Genomic DNA, 22872 nt, shown 5'->3' with positions numbered 1-22872 from the left:
TTTCATGGCAAAAGTGACAAAGTTTTCAACATTAATAACAAAATCATTTGGGCTGTTAAAACATACAAAGATGCTCCCACAGTGTTTTCCAGCATGTTTGTGAAAATGATTATCTCTTTCTTCCCTTCATCAGTAGCAAAAGGGATGTATCAAAAGTACATAAGTTAAATAGAGCTGATGTTCCCAGAAAATAATTACTTTTAGGTTATTAGGTTTTTTTTAAATCTTTCAGCAAAGAGCTTCCTATAAAACAAGGAGCTCAATGAACTGCAGATTTCAGGATGGTAGGAATTTCGCATCATGAAGTCAGAACAAACATCACCTACATGCTAGAACAGTGTTAAGTAAGTCTTTGTATGTCCAAACCTTTGCCAGTACACACTTTTCTTCCGTTGTGGGCTCCTTTATACTAAGGAGTAAAAAGACAAATTTAAGAAGTCTCTCTAACTACATAGAAAAAGAAAGATTCCTCATAAAGAAGAGAATGGACTGGGTATGGAAGACAGGAACATTCCTGATGGAGAACAAAAGCAAGATGACATTCAACTAATGAGGGGCAAGATGTCAGACGCAATGCAGGAAGCAAAACTGAGAAGTAAAAATGGATCACTTGAGGGAGGGGAAAGAAAATTAACCAAGTCAGAGATAAACAACTTAGAGCAAGTACAATAGGACTTATAAAAAAAGTACATATTAAGAGAAATATGTCTTGAGACAAGCCACGTCAATTTACCTTACTGTTAGCAGGTAGTCAGCTGTGTCATTACACAAGTATAGAGAAGGTAGAAAATACAGACATTAAAAGAATATGGTGTCTGCCCTGCACTTACCTTATGATGCCAATTTTTCCATCCTGAGTAGACTTCCACTTTAATGTGCCCAAGTTTTCCATTTATAAAATTTCATTGGAAAATGTCGATTCACTGACGTCAAAACATGTAGGAGAGAACACATCTGTTGCAGCAAATACAGACTTTTTATTCAGGAAGACTATACTATGCATATCAGAATAACCAATAGGCACAGTGACAAGAACATCTTCCTGGAGGCAGGAGACCCAGGTTCAGGCTCTGTTCCCCTGGAGTTAGAACAAAGATTTCATCTTCAACCTTTCCCCAGTAAGCCCTCAAGGCTATCCATTACTCTTGATGGAACATTTTCAATCTCAACTATTAGAGCAGTTCTATTTTGTATAAATTGTATTAAGTATTCATTGAATTTTGGGCTTCAACACCAGGGGTTAGTGCCCTAATCACCTGGCTGTTCTAGGAAGACATGAGACAGGGCAGAATGTGGTAGGAATCGTATAATAAGACTCAATGGCTTTTATAAACCATAAAGCCATAAAGCTCCATACTCCATCACTGCTGACCTCACTTCTGGGAGTCCTGACACCTTTGCAAACCTCCAGTCTCCAGTTAGGTTATGATTATATCACTGATAGAGTTGGTTGAGATGTCTTTGACGGCCTCTCGGACTCATTTTTTTTCCTGGGAGAATGCTAAGTGGCTTGGATTTAACATAGTAAGGGATAGAACAGTCTAGAAATAACAAAACATTTCGGAAGAACAAGTAACTTCCTGACCAAGTCTAATCCCAAGGTTATATTAAAATAATCCTTTTTTTACTTTACTTAAAAAAGTGATTTGAAATAAAACAAAATGACATAAAACAGGAGAAGAGCAAAAAGAAATTGTTGAATGCAAAAGTTCTCTGAGTGTTTATCTCTACACGTAGATTCTTTTATGAAGAAGAGATGTAATTCCAAAGTACCTGGTAAAGGAAAGTCAACAAAAAAGTGAGGATAAGGGTCTTTGTTTTGACAAAGCATAATTTAACTGTAAAATACTAACATCTGAAGTTTAAGATTACATGGCAGAGCTTCACTTTGAAAGAACATGGAGAGTCTTTTGCTGTTGTTGCAAGCTTCATCTAAAAATGCCTTTTGCTGCCAGCACAATAAAGTTATAACATTACATATGTTCATACAGTAAGTTAAATAGTTCAGTTAACAAGAATGGCAATAGACAAATGAGAAATATCAGAGCTCAGCACTGTAAAGCACAGCCATTCACGCTTATTGACTTCCCTTGGCGTGTTCCATGTTGATTGCTCGTTTTCACAGTTTGTATGAGCCAGCCTCTTGACAACTTCATTAATTCATCTACCCTCTGTGTGTAGCATTCACTGCACAGATGCCAGGTCAAACTCCTAAACACGGTGCTGGACTTAATCAGACAAAGGCCTCAGCAGAGTAAATGCAACGTTCACTCTACCTAGGGGTCTTGCTATGCATTCCAGGCAGAGGAAAGCGAAAGTGTACAAGAGGAGAAGATTCACCAAGTAAGTGGAGCAGGGGACGGTAAGACTGAAAAAAAAGGGATGATTGCTGCTTCTTTTTCTTTTTCTCCTTGTCCCCATAGGATCAGTTGTGTGGAGCACTCATTACACGCAGTTCATGACCATGACTATGCCACACTGTGGGACCCTAACCTGCATGGCAGCTGGAAGGGGGAATGGACTTAGAATCTCACGTCAATACACAAGCCTCCAGGTATGCTGTAATTCATAGATGGCATTTTCCAGTGCTAGATCTCTACAGTACCCTCAGACCTAACAGGAGCAAGGAAAAGTGTTGGTTCTGCAGAGGGCGGTTTCAGAAAAGTTTGCTTTGAAGATGTTTGGAGACAGTTCTGGTATATACACCACACATTGTCATCATTGTACCAAAGGTTAAAATTGATCTATCATTTTATAATCCATTTCAAGTTCATATTCTCCCTTCCAAAACCAGGAAGGACCTCATTGTATAAAAGACAGAGAAAAACATTGGTCCTGTTCTTTAATACTTTTCACTCTCTAAATGGTCTTTTTGTGCTTTTGTATTTTCAAAGGAATAATTTCTTGTCCAACTCATTTCTACTTCTCACATGAAGAGTTCATGATAAACCAAGAATAAACAATATATTCCAGTTTCCTAAGTTTGTATAACATGTGGTATATTTCCAAAACTCTCATTTAAACAAGACTTTCAAGTTTATGGGGTAGTGTACATAAGGTCTGCAAAATCAAATTAAGAACAATTTTTACCATAAAGTCTTCCCTCTGCCACAAGTAGGTCAGTAATTTCCCTGTCATTATTGATAACATTTTTTTTTCATTCTTTGTTCATGTAACTAATTCCAATACATCTGTCACATAGAAGAGTTGAGATGGTGAAAATTTTTGTGTTTTTACAATACTTATGAGCCATCTAAACTTACATAAACAAAAAATACACTTGTCTCTGCCTCTCTTCTTAAATAATCCTTTGACCTATCTTGATTATCCAGGGACGTAAAAAATGAGATCCAGCTTGAAAAGTGAAAAAAATTTAAAATATTCCTGCTATTATTCAACAAATCTCTTTCAATTTTCTGTGTTTTGAAGGCAATTGGTATATATGACAAACAATGACAGCAGAGTTTCAATAGATGCAAGTGAAAGGTATATCTGATCTCTGACATCCATGTGTCATCTCAGCAGTGAATGTTATAAGAATTTGCCAATATCCTTGAGATCTTTGTGCTTGTCAGTAAGTTGTGTAGTGTTTACTTTTTTTGTTTTGGATTTCAATTTCAAAATATGAGAAAATAGTCAAACTAGAAGAATTGTCAGGAGAGAATAAGAACATTCATATATCACTGAGAGTGAGTACAGGTTTTAATTGCCAGCATAGCAAGCTGGCTGATCTCATTATTAATGAAGAAAAAAAAAAAAGGTGTTTACATCAGTAAATGGAGCATGACAGTCATGACCTACAAAAAGCAGAATACATTTTTTAATCTTTAGAACCAAAAGTAATTTTTGGTGTTGTATCTTTGCTTCAATAGACACATTACTGAGGACCATATGATTTGCAAATCTGGTTTAGTTCATCTGAAAAATCTCATGGATCAGGAATGTTCTTTTTCTCTCTTAATCATTTTGCTTGGTCCCCAAATTAAATACATTTCAAACTTCTCTATCAATATGCATTCAAAATCAAAATTTCCCATTAGAGCGATTTGTAACTAAGAAATGTGTGCCTGTTGACACAGGAGCAAATGACATGAATGAATCTGCAGACCTCAAGAGAAAAAAGGAAAACGATACCATAACAGACATCCGTCTGGTACTGATTTCATACTCTTTCCACCCAAATGTTTTCTTCAGCTCTCTTTTTATCTTTCCTTTGGTGACATATTACAAAAACCTGGATACCTTGCTCTCAAGTAAAGCTTTTTTTGTGTGTATGAACTCAAAGGCATACCAAGAAAAGCTTTTTTTTATGTGTGTGTGAACTCAAAGGAATACCATATGTAAGGTACTTACAGCAACATTATATGCAAAAGTGCTAATAGAACAGATATTGCAAAGCTGAGAAATGCAATCACATATTGAGGTTCACAAAAAAAGAACATGGTAAATCACTAATGATCTGATAATTTCATAGGTCTTAAGTTCAGGGCAACATTAAGGAGACTACAATTATTACTCAGCTCTCATGCTTTCAGTAACGATGCCTTTGAAGAGTGAGTTAGGGTCAATCAACCCAAAACCTTATCCCTGTCATAACGTGACTGATTACCATAAATCTGATTTCAAATTTAAAAAAAGACTATTTGGGGTCTGGGAGATGCTGGGTCTGTGTTTTCTAACTCTTACTATCCTCAGATTGCTGTAGATCTTTCCTATTTCTCCTTCTGCTCCCATTCTGGTGCTTTTCTGTTTTTCACTCACTCTAGCTTGTTTTTAATCCAGCACAGTCTGGCCTAGGTTGCTTCCACCTGCAGCTCTAACCTAATACTGCTTCTCCCATCCCTTTCTACTATTTTCTCTGAGGAAAAGGAGGGAAATGTCAAGTCTTGTCCCCAGCACAAGAGAAGAAAGAAGTGAACAGATACATGTTCTCTACCAGGAAAAACAGAATTGTGAAATGGTCTGATAAAAATCAGCAACTATCTCATATGTGCTGACTACCAAATATTTGTAAGTGACTTGTTTCCCAGCAACAATATATCCTGGCAAGCAATGATGAATTCTTTTCTTTTCATGATTCAATACAAATTTTTAGTACCTCAAATGAAGTTGCTCATTCTTCATAATAAAATATAGAGTAGAGGTAGAATAAAGTAGAGCAAGATTTAGAGAAGGGGAGGATGGTTCATTTTGCCCTGATTACAAATAAAACACTGTAGGGTGTGTTAAAATTTGATGTGGATAACATTACTCCTTAAAATTTACTACCTCAGGCTCCCTGTTTCTCCTAACACAATGCAGTCAAATGTAAGAGTAACACCTATTAAATTGTCTGACAAAACCTTGCCTTCAACTGCAAATTTCTGGTCCACCTGAAACCTAGGCCTGGGTTTAAGCTGGCTCTAGAGAAAGCCTACAACTTTGTAAATGTATATTCTTAAACCTATGCTTGTGCATATGCAATGAGCAGTCCCCTCAGTCATTTCAAATTCCACATCTAAACAAAGAGTTTCAACTCTCCGATTCCCAGCAGGGGAAAGAAGACCCTCAAGCCCACTGCTCCCCAAACCCTGCGTTTCAATTACTCAGACCAATAACTAACAGATGAGAACCTCTCTTTCCATCATGGCAGCCCGAGCAATTGGGAAGAAAAGAGTCATGATCTGTCTCCCAGTTGAGGAAGGAGGTGAATAAGAGATGAAGGGACAGAGATAGAGGCAGGGAGGGAGTAAGAAGAGGTCTAGCAGCAAGCAGAGATCCAGGCTAATATGGATAATGGCAAAACCACCAACTCCTTTTTCAGTGTTTGCAACCCCAGTGAGGCCAATTCTGAGTAGATCATATTGTTCAAATGATGGATTGATCGGCGTGTTCATGGGCTGTGAACAGGGCAGCTTGCAGTAGAGAGGGGGGTGGTGGGGGAACAAACAAGAGATTTGGAGCAGTAGGGAACCGGGAGGGAGGCCAGCCAGGCATATTCTGCGCCATCAGCCCTGACATGTGGCCATGACTGCTTAAAGAATAAAAATGCGGAGGAAGAGAAGTTAAGTAAGGCCATGCCAGAAGAGTTAGCTCAGTTGAGATCTGTCACGGGGAAGAAAACCGATTTTGAAGCAGAAGACAGAGTGTCTGAGTAGGAGCTGCCGTTGGAGTGGAGAGGAGTCGTGCTCTGAACCTAGGCTAAACACCACAGAGAAACAGATTGTAAGCATATCAGCCTGGGTGACCCCAAAACCAACGAACATCTCTGATTTTGATCGAGAAACAGATTGTAAGCATCTCAGCCTGGGTGACCCCAAAACCAACGAACATCTCTGATTTTGATCTCCCTCACTTCGTTCGAAAGTTATTCAGGAATATTTTTTTAGTATTTCTCAGCCTTAATTGTATTCTATAATAGCCATAGTACAAAGCTTAAACATGTTTACTTAAAGCTTTACTGCTAGCTCCTTCTCATTTGAGGGAGTAATTTAAGCGTCTGTGCTCTGTTGAAAAACGTTTTACGTTAAGAAGTAACAGGATGGATATCAAGGTAGAAATAATTCCACATTTGACTACTGCAAGCTACAGCTTAAAGGAAAACCTACAAGGAAGAAATTTGTTTCCTGCAAAAACTTGTATCAACATTAAGTTTTGTGGTATTTTAGAAGTCAATCATAAAAATACATCCTAGTTCAGAATTTAGGTTACTGTGGATTTACCCAAATAAATGTTTTGTCGTCCAAGGCTACATCAAGCAAATACGGCAGAGTGGTAGTAGATTTGTAGCACAATCATTGCCTTTGAGGGCCTGATGCATGCACCGTATGGGTTTCATGGTAGGTGACTTTGAACTAGCTGCAATCTTTGGCCTCTGCCAAAACAAAATGGGCATTCTGGGGAGAGGAAAAAAGATCACACACCACTGTATAGCTGAAACAGTATCTGGGGCTATTTCTTTTGAGATACAGGACCACACACATGAAAGTCTTCCAGGCTATAACTTCTTACAAAAAAACACAGACAGCAGCAGTGAGTTATTTAAACATTTATTAAACCACTTCACAACAAATAGTAACACATAAAGTGCTATCCTCACTTGTTGCAGCAATCTCATTCTAAGAGGAAAAGTAATAGACAAATGATTTTTGAAGTCTTTAAGATATTAATGTAATTAATATCTAAGATACATGTTTCTCTAGGGCTTCCCTAGCAGTTCCTTTACTTTGTACAAATATCAGGATACAGTATATCCATATATGCAAATATTGACATTAATAAAGATCTTTCTGATTGTTGAACTACCTGTATCTCATAAGTGAAACAATGTGCACTTCCTCTGGTCTATCGGGCACTCAGGAAAAAAACAAAACACACACTGGTAGTGTATGTCTGTTAAATTCGTGGAGGGCTCAGATTCCATAAACTACATATTAATGTATGTCATGATTTTCGGTGAAATAGGAATTGGTGCATTCAAGTATATTTTGCAAAAATAAAGAAAGAAAAGAAGGAAAAACACAACTGTAAAGCCTTTTTCCCTTTTTCATGTTCTTGCAAAAGTTAGACAGCTATCTTTCAAGCTCTTTTCCCTTGATTTTCTTCACTTTGTTAAAAGCTTTGACAAAACAATGATTTTTTTCCCCCTAGTTAAACACTTTCACTTCTTACTTTCCCAACTCCCCACCTACTGTGAGAAAAAGTTCTCTGTAAACAGCAGCATAGGGTATGAACAGGGAGATATTTTCATGTATGTTTTAAGTGAAATAACATTTATTTTAAACAAAAAAAACACCTTTAAAATATTATAGCTTATTCCAATATTTGCCTTAGCAAATTTATTTTGTTCACCCAGTGATTTTTCTAATCAAGTTTTGCAGCCCTTTTTTTCACATGAAAACTCAATAGCCCCTTCCCTTCCCTTCCCTTCCCTTCCCTTCCCTTCCCTTCCCTTCCCTTCCCTTCCCTTCCCTTCCCTTCCCTTCCCTTCCCTTCCCTTCCCTTCCCTTCCCTTCCCTTCCCTTCCCTTCCCTTCCCTTCCCTTCCCTTCCCTTCCCTTCCCTTCCCTCTTTTCTCCTTTTTTTAGTACAATATGGATACATAAGATGAAATGCAAATAAAATCTCCTATACAGATACAGAAGAGTGACAGCAGGAAAATCTGTTGGTGTGGTGGCTGGTGGCTACCTACCTGGTGTATAGCAGAAGAAAAAATATTTCCTGAATTTGGAATGAATAAACTCCACTGACCTATGTTTGTCACTGACGGTACCACTGAGCAGTGATTTCAGATCACTAGAGAATAAGGTAGCTTCTCAAAAAGGGGAGCACGTGTTTAGCCAAGGGAAACATGCCCATTGTGAGGAGAAGAGGATGAGGAAACTGAGGTGAACTGCAGCCCTAAGCAGACGCCACTTGACCGTGGTGTTTTCCCCTTGCTTCTTCCCTCTCTCTTTTTTAGCACTGGTTTGAAGTGTGTGAGGTTTATTTTGAGCTTTTGAGCAGGTGGGCATCCAGCACCTCAGACTACGTTGCATGTCCTGTGTTCCCTTTTTTGGCAGGACAGGGACCTTACCTTTCTGCCTCATCTCTACTTTCGTTTTTGCAAGAGCATATTAAGACGAAGAGAGGAAGGAAGCTGCTGTAGCTGTGTTATGGGCCAGGGTGAGTATCCTCTTCAGAGGGACCCAGGACCTACGGCAGAGCCAGAGCAAGCATTAGGTCAGCAAGCAAACTGCTGGGGACTGGGGGGAGAGACGAGGGGAAAAGAGGACCATGGGGTGGTAAGAAGAGGAGCCGGTGAAGTGTCTGAGAAGCCAGCAGCCCTGAGCCCCACATCTCAAGCTGGAAAGTTCCTGTCAAATACAGTGCAAAATAACCATATTTCTTACACCTGAAGAAACAAATTTCACTCATTGATTATTTCACTAATTCAGTGGTATAACCCAAGGACATCAACACTGCTAATAGTGAAGAAACTATGCCAGTGAAGCCAAGAGTTAATTATATAGCATTGTGAATAAGTATTATGCATAGCATAAGTACAGGAGCCTGAACAGATAACCTTGGCAATTCTTCCAAATGTTTGAGTTTGTTATCCTCACACCTAGCTTTTTTGTTGTAAGTATTAAGAGCTAAAAGTTCATAGCCAACCATAAGACAGAAAGAAAAACAACTTTACAAAGATTTTTAACAAGAAAAGGCAAAAAAAAACAAATAAAAGACAAAAATACCATTAACAATCTGCAGCAGATTTTCTTTTATCATCCTTTGAGTTACTTGTTGCAGCCACTGTTAAAGTGAGGAATAAACTAACCACTTTATTCCTCCTGCAGGCTGAGAGGTTTGGGTGTTTCCTTAGCTTTTTCTTTTTTTTTTTTTTTAATTTAGCCAGTTCTTGGCCAATATTAATAAACGTGCCTGAATACCAAGTCATTATTGAATACTCTCAAACTGCTCACTCACTGTCCACAAAGAGAAAGGCATTTCCAACCAAATTTGAATAACAAATTTGAGGAACCTGTGATCAGGTGAAAAAGTGTGCCTAGGTAATGCAGTGTGAAATGTTAATTTAGATTTCCTGGGAAAGGTATTTGTGGGCTACTCTATGACTAGCAGCAAGAGGTAACAAAGAAAAGTGGAGATATCACAATTTTTAGAAGTACTCAGAAAAGCCAGCATGTTTGGGGTTACGTGCATGTTTCCACACTAGTTTCTGTGCTTTGTTTAGCAGAATACTGGTGCACAGATGTTAAATAGATGTTCTGATTTGGGGCCGAGAGCCCAAGACTCTGTTCTTCCAACTAATTACTTTAATTTTACAATTAGAGCACAATGCTCTCTCCTCCCTCCTCCAAATGCTCCCTCTCCCCCCTCACTGCTCCCATAAGTAAATCCTACATGCTCAACTCCATCAACCTCCTATCCTCTAACTCACTCGCATGCTCCCCTTCCTCCTATCAATCAGGCAAATATTTTTTTTGGTTTTACAGAGAGAAGGTGCTGGAAGGAGAAAAACACACAATCTCTTTTTTTTTCAGCAGAGTTCAGACGACAGTGAATTGACCTTACCAATGTACAAGTACGTGTTTCTGCATTTTTTGGGGGGAAGAACAGGAAGATTTTAAGGGGGGGAGAAGAAAAAAATAGAGACAAAGTTAGGTTTTCTTACCATTGTCAAGCACGCAACATAGCAGCACGACCAAACTTTCTGGTCTCCTAACTATACTGTGCAGGAACAGACCAAAAGGGATAGAAGTATAGCTCTGTATTCCTCTCTGTATAACAAACATGATTTTGTTACAAGTAATCAGTCACGCCCAAGACGTGTCAAAAATAAAGTTGCGTCCCACCAGATGATAGCTTAGCTGTGACATGGCCAGCATTTCCAAAGGCAATTTGTTCAGAAAACAGTGGAATTTTTGCCATCAAGCAAGCAGATCCCCAGAAATTATCTAAGAACAGGCCTGCAGGCAGGGTAATAAATGCATCTTAAAGTTAAAAACAAACCATTTTTGCCAATGGTTCTGCTTGGGTCTGACCAGAGGTTTTTTAATAACGGACATTGACGGCTCGTTTCAAAAAGTTCCTTTACAACTTTGACAAGTGGAGTTTCCACTCTGTTGATATGAAGCTGACTTTTTTGAAGGTAATGTAAGTACTGTGTAATACATTAAGATAGATTTGACTCTTTAATATTTATAAGATTAGCATTTATATTAGACCATAATGAGCTCCAATTAGTATCATTCCAATCTAACCTAAGGTCTATAACCCAATTTTCTTACATTTCAGACATCATCTTCAAAAGTAAGATGGAAAAGAATTGATTGATTCATGACAACATTTTTTAGGGTCTACTGGGAAGAAGAATTGCTTGAATGATTGATCAGCATTTTTTCATCTGTCGCCTGAGGTATCTTTTATGAAAAATACCTTGTAAAGCTATGAATTCACTCATAATAGCAAGTATTTAGAAATTAACTTTTTTTTCCCTGCTTGTTCAAAATCTAAACATTTCCCTTGCTTGTCAAATAAATCTTTAATTAAATTGATTTCCCTTGTTGCATCCTTTTCACGGGTAGATTGTTAAATCACTCGAAACCTCAAGGTGTTGCCAGGCTGGCATCTAAATAAATTTATCCTGTATAACCCCTGCTGACACCCTGCACTCTGCTCTAATCAGCAATGCTGTGACTGATCAGAAAGCTCTCTTGTAAGACTTTCAGCTCACATATCCAGCAACCCACCACCTTTTGACTGAGCATAGTGCACCCATTGAGAAGTGTGAGGCAAGGAAATACCTCGCCCAGGCTGGAGAGTGGCTGCTGGACACACAGAGCTTGTGCTTTATGGAGAAATCATGACCAATGTCTGCTGCAGACAGGAGGATGGAAAGTGAAAAGAAAGTATATAAGGGATATTAACCTCACAGGGATGCCAGAAGGATGAGCCCCCTCTAATTTCAGGAATCAGTAGGCAAGCAAAGATAAATTTGTGAGGATAATTATAAACTATGGTCTTTTTCATAAGGTTGTAAGATTTCACAAGAGTAATTTTTGGTTTATGCATTTCAGTCAAAAGAAGACTAATTTTTTTGGAAGTGTTTCAACAGAAAAGAGTCCTAAATCATGGGAATTGTGGGAATAAAAACATGAGAGGTGTCAGAAGCTGACACATTTTGACCAGTGATGATGCAGTAAGATGAGGCTGAATAAAGATGGAGCTGTGAGAAGACAATGCTTTGTGTGCAGAATCCCACATCTCCATCACCTGGCCTTGGCAGCATCTCCTTGCTGTAAGCAAGCCCAAGAGCAGATCCTATTTTTTCTTCTGAAGAATTACACAGAAATGATTACTTCCATATCAAAAGAAAATATATTGTCCCCAATATTCAGCCTACGTAAACGACAAGTAATTAACCTATCTATATTGATAATACAGATTAGTATGCATATACAATCCAATTTATACACGTCTCTTCAAACAAGATTTCCCACCTGCTTTTAAGCATTCTCCCTTCACCCAGTACAGTTCCCTAGTAGCATACACTAATGCGTTAACAATCCTATGCTTTTGTACATGTTCCCTATTTTAGGTTTTACTATATGTAAGTCTTTGTAATCATAAATAAAAAGAATAAAGTCTTTTCTTAGAAGTCATACTAACAGATGCTGCTCTGCCTATAGAAATGCTACAATAGATACCAATAGTCAATGAAAAAGATCAAAAAAGCATTCAAGATGTCACCCTTACTCTTAATTTCTTTATTCTCCCATGCCTTTCCACAAGATGGTCGTATTCTCTAGCACATAACTCTCTAGGAGTGACTGTTGCAGTGAAATGCATAACGTGAGCACACCACGAGCCCACCACACTGTACTTCACAGCTTTTCTGTCTTCTGCAGTGCAGTCCCTCTCTTGCCCCTCAACCTGAAGTTACAAGGCTAAGACCCTACCCCAAAGCCTGCTTCCAGGCAATAGTTCCCTGATAGATATCCTTCACTGAAATTGATTTCGTATGTTATGATTTGTATTCTTGCTTTCCAGTAAAAAGAACAAAATCTGTCCCATGTGCCATGTGAGCTCTAATAAATCATTATCCTCTTCTAGTAATTTGCATTTTCAATTCAGTCCATGTCATCAAATACCCCTAAACAAGTATTCAGGTCAGCTCATAGCCAGTACTCTGACAGTGCTAATGGAATATTATTCACCTTGTTTCATTTATCTGTTCTCTCCATATCTGCAGAAGACGTTAAATGGAAGTATTTGGAAAACAATAATCTTTCATTCTCTTGTTTTGTGAAGTAATCTCAGTGATCTCTACTGTCTTGCAGCTCTTCCCCTTTCAGATGATATCTAGTAACTCTCCAGCTGGCAGTACATCTTCTTTGATACTTCAGTTTTATACTTTTCTTTATGCCTAGAAATTGTAAAATCAATTTGACTCAACATGCCATGCACCAAAGGAAGATTATGCAGGGATATCAGTGAAGGTCCTGAAACAGATATGCCTTTTAGATAGGTTCCATAATTCAAGAATGCTGTTTCTGTAAACTTTGCCACTACAGCATCATGCACATGCTCATCCATTGAAATCTTTCCTTGTATGACCCACCAGCTTTCAGGAATGTGAGCTACTTCAATATATCAAAATGTGCTACATATGTTCTTGCACTCTTGCAACTGAAAATCAGCACAGCGACGAGAAAAGATGTTGCTGATAACAGAATTAAAAAAAAAAAAAACAAAACCAATGTATGGGGTAAAAAAGAAAATCTGTCAAGACTGGAAATTACATATCTGAACTAGAAGAAATGAAATGAAGCCTTAAACATCCTTAAACAATGTAGTGCATGCAGCATACTTAAATTCGAGGTGACATGGTAATACGATGTTTGAACGGCTTAGAAGACACTAACTTACAGTTGCTCAAATGCTTGGGATACCAGTTGTTCCTTCAATGACAAACTTCCCTCCGTATCCTAAACTGGCAGAGGTAGCTACTAGCTGCCGGTTTTCAGCTGACATTACAATGAGAAATCAGAATAATGAAAAAGTCTAATGACTGAATTTGGAAGCATCTTGCAGCCAAATCCTGTATCAGCATCCAATGTTACAGACACCACTGCGGAAAACATCTCAAAAGTAAGGGGTTAGTGCTGTACTGTTTCCTTTATGCCTACACAATCTGTTTTAGAAAAAAAAAAAAAAAATCCATTTGTTTGCCCTATCTCTTTTTGCATCATCCATGTTGATTACCAGTGTTGGCTTGGGGCAATTAAAACAGTGCAAGTGATGAATTTCAGTACCCATTTTTATATTGACTGTACAGCACTGGTGGGAGAAAAGAGGTAGTTAGCTAAAGACTCATTAAGTAAGTTATGCACGCAGACAGACGAGCTGCACTGAAAGCAAACATACAAGAAAAGCATTTCTGCATCAAACCAAGGGCTCATCTCGCTCAGCAGCACGTTTCCAATGGCAATCAGAAGCAACTGCAGAGGAAAGCTTAGTACTGGTGAATACATAATACTTCCCTTAACACTTTTTCAGCCTCCAGACCTTTTCAGCTCTGGGTCCTCTTGAGCAACACGTGGCCTTTATCTAGTTGGTGAGCTCCAGTGGATTGCTGCTGCCTGAATCTCTGCAGCTTTCCTTTGGTTGCATGTTGTCTCAACTTTCACACACTGCTTTGGTAAGGACTTCCATAGCTCAGATATCACCTTATGAGCACTGCTTTCTTCTACCCATTTTCAACATGACCTCTACTAGCTTCTTTATCCCCTCCAGAGGATCTGATAGAAGTTGCACAATATTAATTCCTTCTAGTAATGTTTGTAATTCCTCTATCCATTCATTACAAGTACACTTACCACCATGATATCTTAGGGCTCTTTCAGAGCTCCTCCTACTTTCACAGAGGTGTAGCAACAGCCAAAAACGCTTTAATCCATCTGCATGCAGTAATAAAGTTGTGACCTTTATTCTCTAAGGCAGACCTCAAAGTTAACTCTGCATTTGTGACCAGGAGATTCAATCGCAGCTGAGGGCTCTGCAGGAATTGCTCTCAGAGAGCTCTGCCAAGACTTAGTGCAGAATGTACCTGTCAATGATGTGGTAGATTTGATACCAGAGGTCCACAGAGACATTAGGTTTCTTTCTGCCTACAATACTAAAAGAAGGGTGAAAGGGTAGGACTTAATAACAGGTATTCTCTGTGTCAATGTTTAATGCATTTTTCAGCTGTTTCAATTAGAAAGATTTTTGCTTTTCAGATGTTTTTTCTAGGATTTCCAAGAGCAGATATTTTTTGCTAAAAATGCAAATAGCTGAAAAGGGCACATGCTATTTAAATAAAACAAATGGGGTTTTTTGCTTCAAGCAGGCTCCCTTCCACTAGAGAAGAAGCCTGACTTGCTAAGCAAAATATTTTTTAGAAAACTGGGTCCATTTTGACATTTGAAGCAAAATGCATATGGGTAAGCCACTATTTATGAGCAAAAATATTTTTAAAAATGACTACATCTAATTTAAGAAAGGTCTTTGGGATCTGCTTTGAAAACTATTACATAGTAACATACATGACTTGTACATCTCTAGGGATCATAAACTCAGCTTAAAAGTACAGAAAACAACCGTGATTTGATCAAGGATTTTGCTTAAAAATAAAATATTTGCTAGAGGTACAATCACTTATTGGTATTTTAAATAAACCGGCAGTCTTCACTATTTCCTAAAGCACTTTTGGGGTATTTTGTCCAGAGGAGCATTTCCCAGAGGCTTTTGTCATCTCTGGAGAGGGGGCGTTTTCACAGAACATTATTTATGATTTGTCTTCAAGGTATATTAAATTTTTTGGACAACGTCTTCTGTGGAAAAACAAATAGTTCAAGACAGAATATTTTTAACTTCAAAACTGTCTGAATTTCCCCAAGCCACACAACAAATAAGTCAGCCTCATATCTTTTGCTGTAAATATTTCAAAATACTCAGCAGTGATCTGATCTGTGAAGTAGGTCAACAAACTCTGGCTATGAGTGTCTCTGACACTACAGACAATACTTTTGCACCATTTGCCATGAAAACCAGGAGATCCTTACATGTCGGGTACTTGCCTGCATTGACTGGACTGCAAAACTAAATTCTGAGGAGACCTGGCATTTCCTGTAAATGGAAAATTGTTGGCCATGTTTTGCAACAAGCTCGGGATTTCTCTTCACCTGCTACTGGACCATTTATCAGTGTGCCAGTAGATACACTTCTGAAAGCAGAGATTTTATCACTTGGTGCACTCCACCATGCGTCCAAGGTCCTGAAATCCCATCTTTTATTACTTCAAAGACTAAATAACTTATTCAGACGAAAATCACTTACTTTCTGCACCTTAAATCCCCAGTCAACATCATCAGGAGCTACTCAGTTATTCCTGAGATACTTTTCCGGATTTTTTTCCCAATGACTTTTAACTGAAAGGATATATAGTTATTGAGTTCTTTCAGAATTTGAGCAACAGAAATAGTCTACAAAATTAAATCTATATTGCAGCAGATGGGAAGAGATGGAAGAAAATGGAGACCCTGGAGAGGATCAGCTGTGGTTCCAAATTTTTTGCAGCTGTACAATGATTACCTATCAGATCACTCAGGTCCTTGTGCTCTGAAGAGAAGAAAAGGTACTCACTGAAGTGTGTGTTGCAGGCCAAACTGTTTGATGTAATTCTGACTGCAAAAGGAGAGAGAAATTTGTCCACCGTTTTAGCATATCTGGTTTTATTTCAGTGAAAGCACAACTGGGAATAATGTGTCCATCCAAGTGGCTTGTTTGGAGCTGATAGCAATCTAATCACTGTCTTATATAGGTTAATAGATTAAAGAGAACAACAGGCAGTTTAATCAACTCTAATCTTTTCCAGCCCAGAAGCTGTATTTCAGCCAGTGTTGTAACTGAGGATATTTGTGTTGTGTAATGACTGTGCATAAGGCACTCAGTTACTAGGTCGGAAGCTGCAGGTACACCTGACTAAGCATCTTCTAATACCTAATTTGATGTAAGGTTCTGGATCACCAGATTAAAAAAGAAGTTTCTATAGCAGCAGGATTAAAGGTCTTTTCAATGTATGTGTTTTTCAAAATTAAAAGATGGAGTGATCTGTTTTCATTTTTCATTACTAAAAGGCTAGCTCCTCAAGCTCATTATCTCCATTGTGATTGGCTCCTATCTTGCATAATGTTTTTGTTCCTTCATGAATAAGCAAAGGTTTCAGGAGCAAATGATCCTATATGACGAATTTAAAATGTGTTTTTCTCTGTAAAATGTTTTATGCCAGTTTAATAATCCAAATATTAGCAGTGGTAGAAATCATCCAAAAAAGATCCTACTTGAAAACTTTCCTGTCACAATCTCATTCCATATGTTTCTATGAACACTTTTTGCGTGTGAATATGGCAAAGGAAGACATAGACAAGAGGATTACTGAAATTGGAAATCAAAAGACATTTGAGGATTGAGTGTTTTAATAGCTTATTCAAGCAGGAGTGTTCATTGCTGTAACATTTAGTTCAGTTTAGTTCTTGACTATTGTGATTCATGACCAAGTAGGTAGGTAATTTTTAGTTTCAGTTTTATGATTCCAATCCAACTTTCACTATGAAGGGTATAGTGTAAGGATAGTGAAATCAACTTGCTAAGGTAAAACTGGTATTTAGGAGGAAAGACTAGCACAAGAGCTGGCAAAATAGCTGCAACAAATGAAGCATTTATTGTGAGAAGTCATGAGAATTATTTTACCAATTGTCAGCTAAACATCGAGCATTTTCATGTTAACTTGGAAATAGCAGTCTCTATTGAGAAACCCCAGCAGCTGAAATCCTGCTATTCACAAGAAAATAATAAGAAAAAAACCCTTACTAGACAATATTACTTTGTATTATCTACCAAACCCTATGCATGAGCTCTTCTCTTGAATATCCCCACTTTGTTTCACACTGATGTATTTAATGGCCTCATTTGTGTATTGGTTCACATTTTCATTATATTTTGCCATTTAGCATTCTCCATGATTGTGTTTCATTGAACAGATGCACTACAGTTTCTCTGCAGCAAATTCTATGATCCATAATTAGATGTCAATATGTTTTCTTGTAATGCTATTGTGAATTAAACACATTTTTAGTTACATGGACATTAATTAAAATCATATGCTGAATTGCTACATCTTTTCAAGCCAGTTGGAGAAAATATTTCTGGTTTACTTGAGTGCTGTAAAGCTTTCCATTTTATTTCTTCATTAGTTACTGTATTGGAAGAAGCTACCCCCATCCCACCCCAAATGACGCAATATTAACATTTATAACAAGATCAATCCTGCCCTGCAAAGAATGGATCTAAGCGGTAAAGAATGCCTTCAGTCATACACACTTAAAGGGGAGATGAGAGCACCCTTTCTCTAGGAACTGAGATCTACATTTATTAAACACAACAGAGGGAAGGTAAGACTCAGAGCTTACCTTTATCCCCGTCCTATCCAGGGCCATACTGGAGAATAAACTCATCACAGTAGGAAAAAGGGATCGTAAATCAAGGAACAACCAGTTCTGTAGTCCCAACCTAAGCGCCTACAAGCAAAGTTTAGAAACCTGACTGCTGTTAACAGATAGGAGGAACAGAGAGAACACGAGTAGTACCAAGATCTTGCATAATCATTGACATGTTTTATATACTAAATGATGTATTTTTTTTTTGCCTGTAGGGGAAATCAGTTTTGATGGGCAGGAGCTAAGAATTTTCGTTAAAAAAAATATCTCTAGCAGTAAGTTTTGGAGGAGTTTTCAAGCAGGTCCCAACAGAATGAATGGCATAAGGCTGGCATAAGATGTGTGAAATAACTGTAAACAGCTAGTGGGATGTGAGCTAGTGAGGAAAAGAGCAAAGAACAGCTTAAAATAATGAGGCGAGCCAGTGAGAACCAATATTCTTCCCTATTATTGTAGGTGGCACATCCTTCCAAAAACACCCTTTTGGTTAGTATAACATTTATTTCTACTTCCTACTCACTGAGGGCAAGTTTTGCCTCCACTTTGCAGTTGCTGAAGTTTCTAAGGCATAAATTATTTGATTCAGAAGTGTAAAAGCAGGATGAAGAAGGGCCATTGGGGTTCATCCTCTCCTCTGCTTGGTGGAGGTTCGCTCTGTGGAATGTACAGCTGTGGACTGCAGAGGGGCAGAGACGAGCAGAAGAGGGACCCACTAAAAAAAAAAAAAGACTAGACAGATCCCTTATTTTAATGCCCCATGTCAGGCAAAGTAAGGCTGAACTGTTTAAAGAGAGGGTTCTGCACTGCCTTTTTTTATTGTCCTGCTGTGGCACAGCCCCTTTTGCCCAATCCCTCCCTCCAGACAGTTTAGTTACAGGTGTGAGGTTGCTCCAAGAGGAAACAATGACCTAGATAAGAGCCAAATTCTGCTCTTTCATACAATTGTATCATGCAGCACCATACAAACGCATACTGTAGTATGTTAGTAGCTTTCAAAGGACAGGCTAAGGATTTGATTAGGAAAGCGTGGTAGAACACACAGGGGAAAAAGAAAGGGAGATTAATCCAAGCCACTAAATGAGCTCCTGCCATCTATAGAAATGTAAAGCTGTCCTACGATGCTTTTAAACCCCACAGGTGTTTTGTCGCAGTGGGAAGCCATTGCTAACTTGAGTACAAAAGCCGTTTTTCTGCAGCTTTCCTCACTCTGTCCTCCCTCAACCCTCTCCATATGCAGCTGTATAAGGAAGATTATGACTAGAGATTGTGGGGATGTGTTTTCAGCATTTCCAGAAGATGCTAATTGATTAAAATTTGAATGTTTAGAAGATGAGTATTTGTAAAATGAGACATTCAGAAGGAGAAATGGAAAAATTTTTCTTCATCCCATTTCATTGTTATTTTGGTGAAAAGTTCAAATTTTTAGCTTTCAGAAGATACAGAAAGACTTATGTGAAAAGAAAAAACTTATAAATTACTGCCTTTTTCCAAGTTTTCAGCTTATGAAAGTTAGACTGCAATTTCTCCTCCTGACTTAGCTCTATTTTCAGTGAGAGCACATGTGGTTCTAATGAGTGCCATTAGGTCCGTGACAAATTTTCTGAGTATCAAACCTACTTATGGTAAAACACAGACTTCACAAAATTAAAAATAGTGTATTGAGTTCTTAAGAGATTGAAAGGCAAACATTCTGAACTGTGAATAAGTCATTTTTTTAAAAACCTGTAAGAAATCTCAAATTTAGAGAGAAGCTCAATTTGCATGCAAGATTTACTGTAAATTTTGAACACAAATGTCATTGAAATGTTCACAGAATTAGGTTATACAAAAGACAACTTCTGACTGAAGACTCTCTACTATTTGCAAGTATCACATAGGCAAATGGCTAGAGCAGTTATGAGTTTAAAGTCTATAGATCAAGGCTTGGATTCTCTGAACACATCAAAAGTCTCATAGCAGCTCCCAAGGTTCTGCTGATTAACCCAGTAGGATATTAATTAAGAAAACATCTGCCATCCATACTCAGCATTCTCTTTCACCAATTAGGAGAGATCTGTGTAATTCAGACTTCTGAAGCATTTTTTTTTCTTTTTTTTTTCTTTTTTTTTTTTTTCCCAGAGAATTAAGTCTATACAGCACTGACTGAAATAAGCCAGTTTACTACTAAGACAGACTGTAATACCTACTGGAAGTAGTAGAAGTGAAGGAAAAAGAAGATTATAATTTTAAAAATAGTTCAAGCTACCTGACCCAGTTTTGTGTAGCTGCTAGGTTCTCAGGCAGACATCTTCCTGCGCCACGTACTAGAAGAACAAGGGGTTAGATAGTTCCTTCCCAGAGAAAAAGCTCTGAAGTAAAGCAAAACAACAAAAAAGTTCAGTGGAGATCCACAAAAAATACTAGGTAAGGACAACAGGTTTATTATTTTTTAAAGTTACATATGAAGAGGTCAAGGTTAGAAATATGCTAATAATTTTTCTTTCACTATATCTGCCTTCTCATTATCCTGTAGTACTTTATAACACTGATGGTGGCATTTGAATGCTACAGTCAAAGGTAGAGTGCTGCTTCTGTGGTGCCTACTTTCCAGAGTTTTATATATTTCACATAAATATACATCAGAGCATAGCAGATTACCAGCAGACCTTTCTTACCCATCTTGCCAGTGAACAATCTTCTCCAGTTTACCCCCTTCAATCCTGACTGCTCTAATCAAGGCCATGTAAACACTGAAGTCAGTTATGTCTACTCAAAGGTAGTAAAGATCTATTACTCTCCCAAAGTTATCTCTAGGCCACTGCCTTGATAACATCACCTTACTTGCAGTCCACTTAGTTTCCCCTACTTTAATCTGCTGTAAAGAAGATCTTCAGCTTGCACTCCAACCGTGTCCCAGTCACCACTCCGCATACTGTACCAAGATGTCAACAACTCCAACCAGCCAGCGACAGACTCTTCCTTCGTGCTTTCACCTTTGCTGCCCATGAGAACATGGGGCTGCCTGTAAACACAAAGAACCACTTCATTTTCCTGTTTCAAAACTAACCTGAAAAATTCTCCTCCACCATGGTGCTTTAAAAAAATTGTCCATGGTTTAAGCATCTGGTGTGCCGAGACCACTGCCTACTGTGCCAGTCAATTTCCTCTTATTTTTAACATTCCCCATGCAGGATCAGCCATCTGTTTCTTGTTTTATCCTTTGATTGCAATCTTTTGGGGATGGGTTTATTTCTGTACATTTAGTACCAGCCAGACTGGGGTCAATGAACCCAGGCAGCCCCATTCAGTAGTATATAAATACATAGTATAGCCCTTCATACTGTGTTGTGGGGATTGGGTTTATTTTCCTTTTGCTATTGGAATGGGAAGTAATCCAGCATTTTTAATGTATTTTTTTTTTAATTAGAATCCAATAAATTCATAGACAAAATAATAAAAAAAAATGTTGTTTTTACAGGTATGCCGTGTAATAATACCATTTAAGAATATAATTGATTGATGAATACCATATATATGCAGTGAACATTCCTCCCCACCATTAGAACACTGAACCCAAAGCAACATGTGATGCACTAGGTTTTGTTGCTTAATTCTTAATTACCACTGAGACAGAATACAGTGGAACCATGACTAGCTTTACAATAAAAGAGCTGAAAAAGTAGAACTGGAAAAGGATGATAAAAACCGTGAGTCTTGCAAGACTTAAGTTTTCCTAATGTGCTGTATAAAAGGCCTTTATTTCACTTTGTTGTGTGGTAAGACTTGCTTTGAATCAGGGAAAGATCTACAAACCAGAATCACAGAACTCACGTACATGGTGCCCTCTGGGTTGGTACCATCCAACTCATTGCTAAATTGCAGGCTGCATCAAATAGATGCCAGGTTTTTCCAAACTTGCAGGCTTCACTGCCACCAAAGATGTAAGCATTTCATCCCTGCAGATGTCTTTTCAAGCTTTTTTTAAAGAGCCCTTGTCGTCCTGCTTTGCACTGTAGGGGCGTGGCAGGTGGCAAATCATTTTGTGAATAGGCTTTCACAATACAATAGCAAAAGGTGGCAAAGGCAGTTTCAAGTTTCCTTTTTGCCTAAGGAAGCTTGAATGGTTTTTTCCCATATGAGCTCTTCAACTATCCAGAAACAGGTAAGTCTATGGAGAAGCTACAACAAATGCTTCTCCCAAAGCTGTTGTATTACTTCATGCAAAACTAAACTGCTTTTTGCAGTCGATTTATATGTATTGTGTATCAGCCCTTACGCTTCCCTGCCATTTATCCAGAGTCCAGCGTATTGACACAGATAAGAAAGTGTGGAAATCCTTACTGTAAATGTCAGAAGGGCTTAAAGATGTTAGCGAGTATTTCTTAGAACTGAAAAGTCTTGCTCAGTCCAAACCATGCCCAGAAGATGAGAAGCGCTTACAAAATTTCTCTTCTGAAAGAGCAAGCCGGAAAGAATTTGAGTGTCAGAAGTTACATGCTGAAGAGGTGGGTTTAATCATCAGAATTTTGGCCTGAGGTGAAGAATGGTGATTAATCACCTAATTGCATCATTTTCTGTATCTAGTTATGCATACAATATCCTCCCATTTCTAACATGATCCTGTAGAAAAATGTCAGTGTGGTGTATCTGGTATATAGAAACAAGAAAATATAATTAAATCATTAAAAATAAAAAGGGAAAAAACATCCATCAAGCTAATACATAAGAGAACAGAGAGATGGAACAAAACAGAACAGTGGTTAACCTGTCATTTTATCTTGCAGTTGTTCTTGATTTATGAAATCCAAGAAAAAAAGGATGTAAAAGAAAAAAAAATTTGTCCCTTGGATATTTATGCTAGTATTTTAGGTCACACT

Source organism: Nyctibius grandis, chromosome Z, assembly GCF_013368605.1.
Source record: "Nyctibius grandis isolate bNycGra1 chromosome Z, bNycGra1.pri, whole genome shotgun sequence".
Lineage (NCBI taxonomy): Eukaryota > Metazoa > Chordata > Aves > Nyctibiiformes > Nyctibiidae > Nyctibius > Nyctibius grandis.
The sequence above is the reverse complement of the archived record's forward strand: the minus strand, read 5'-3'. Positions refer to the sequence as shown.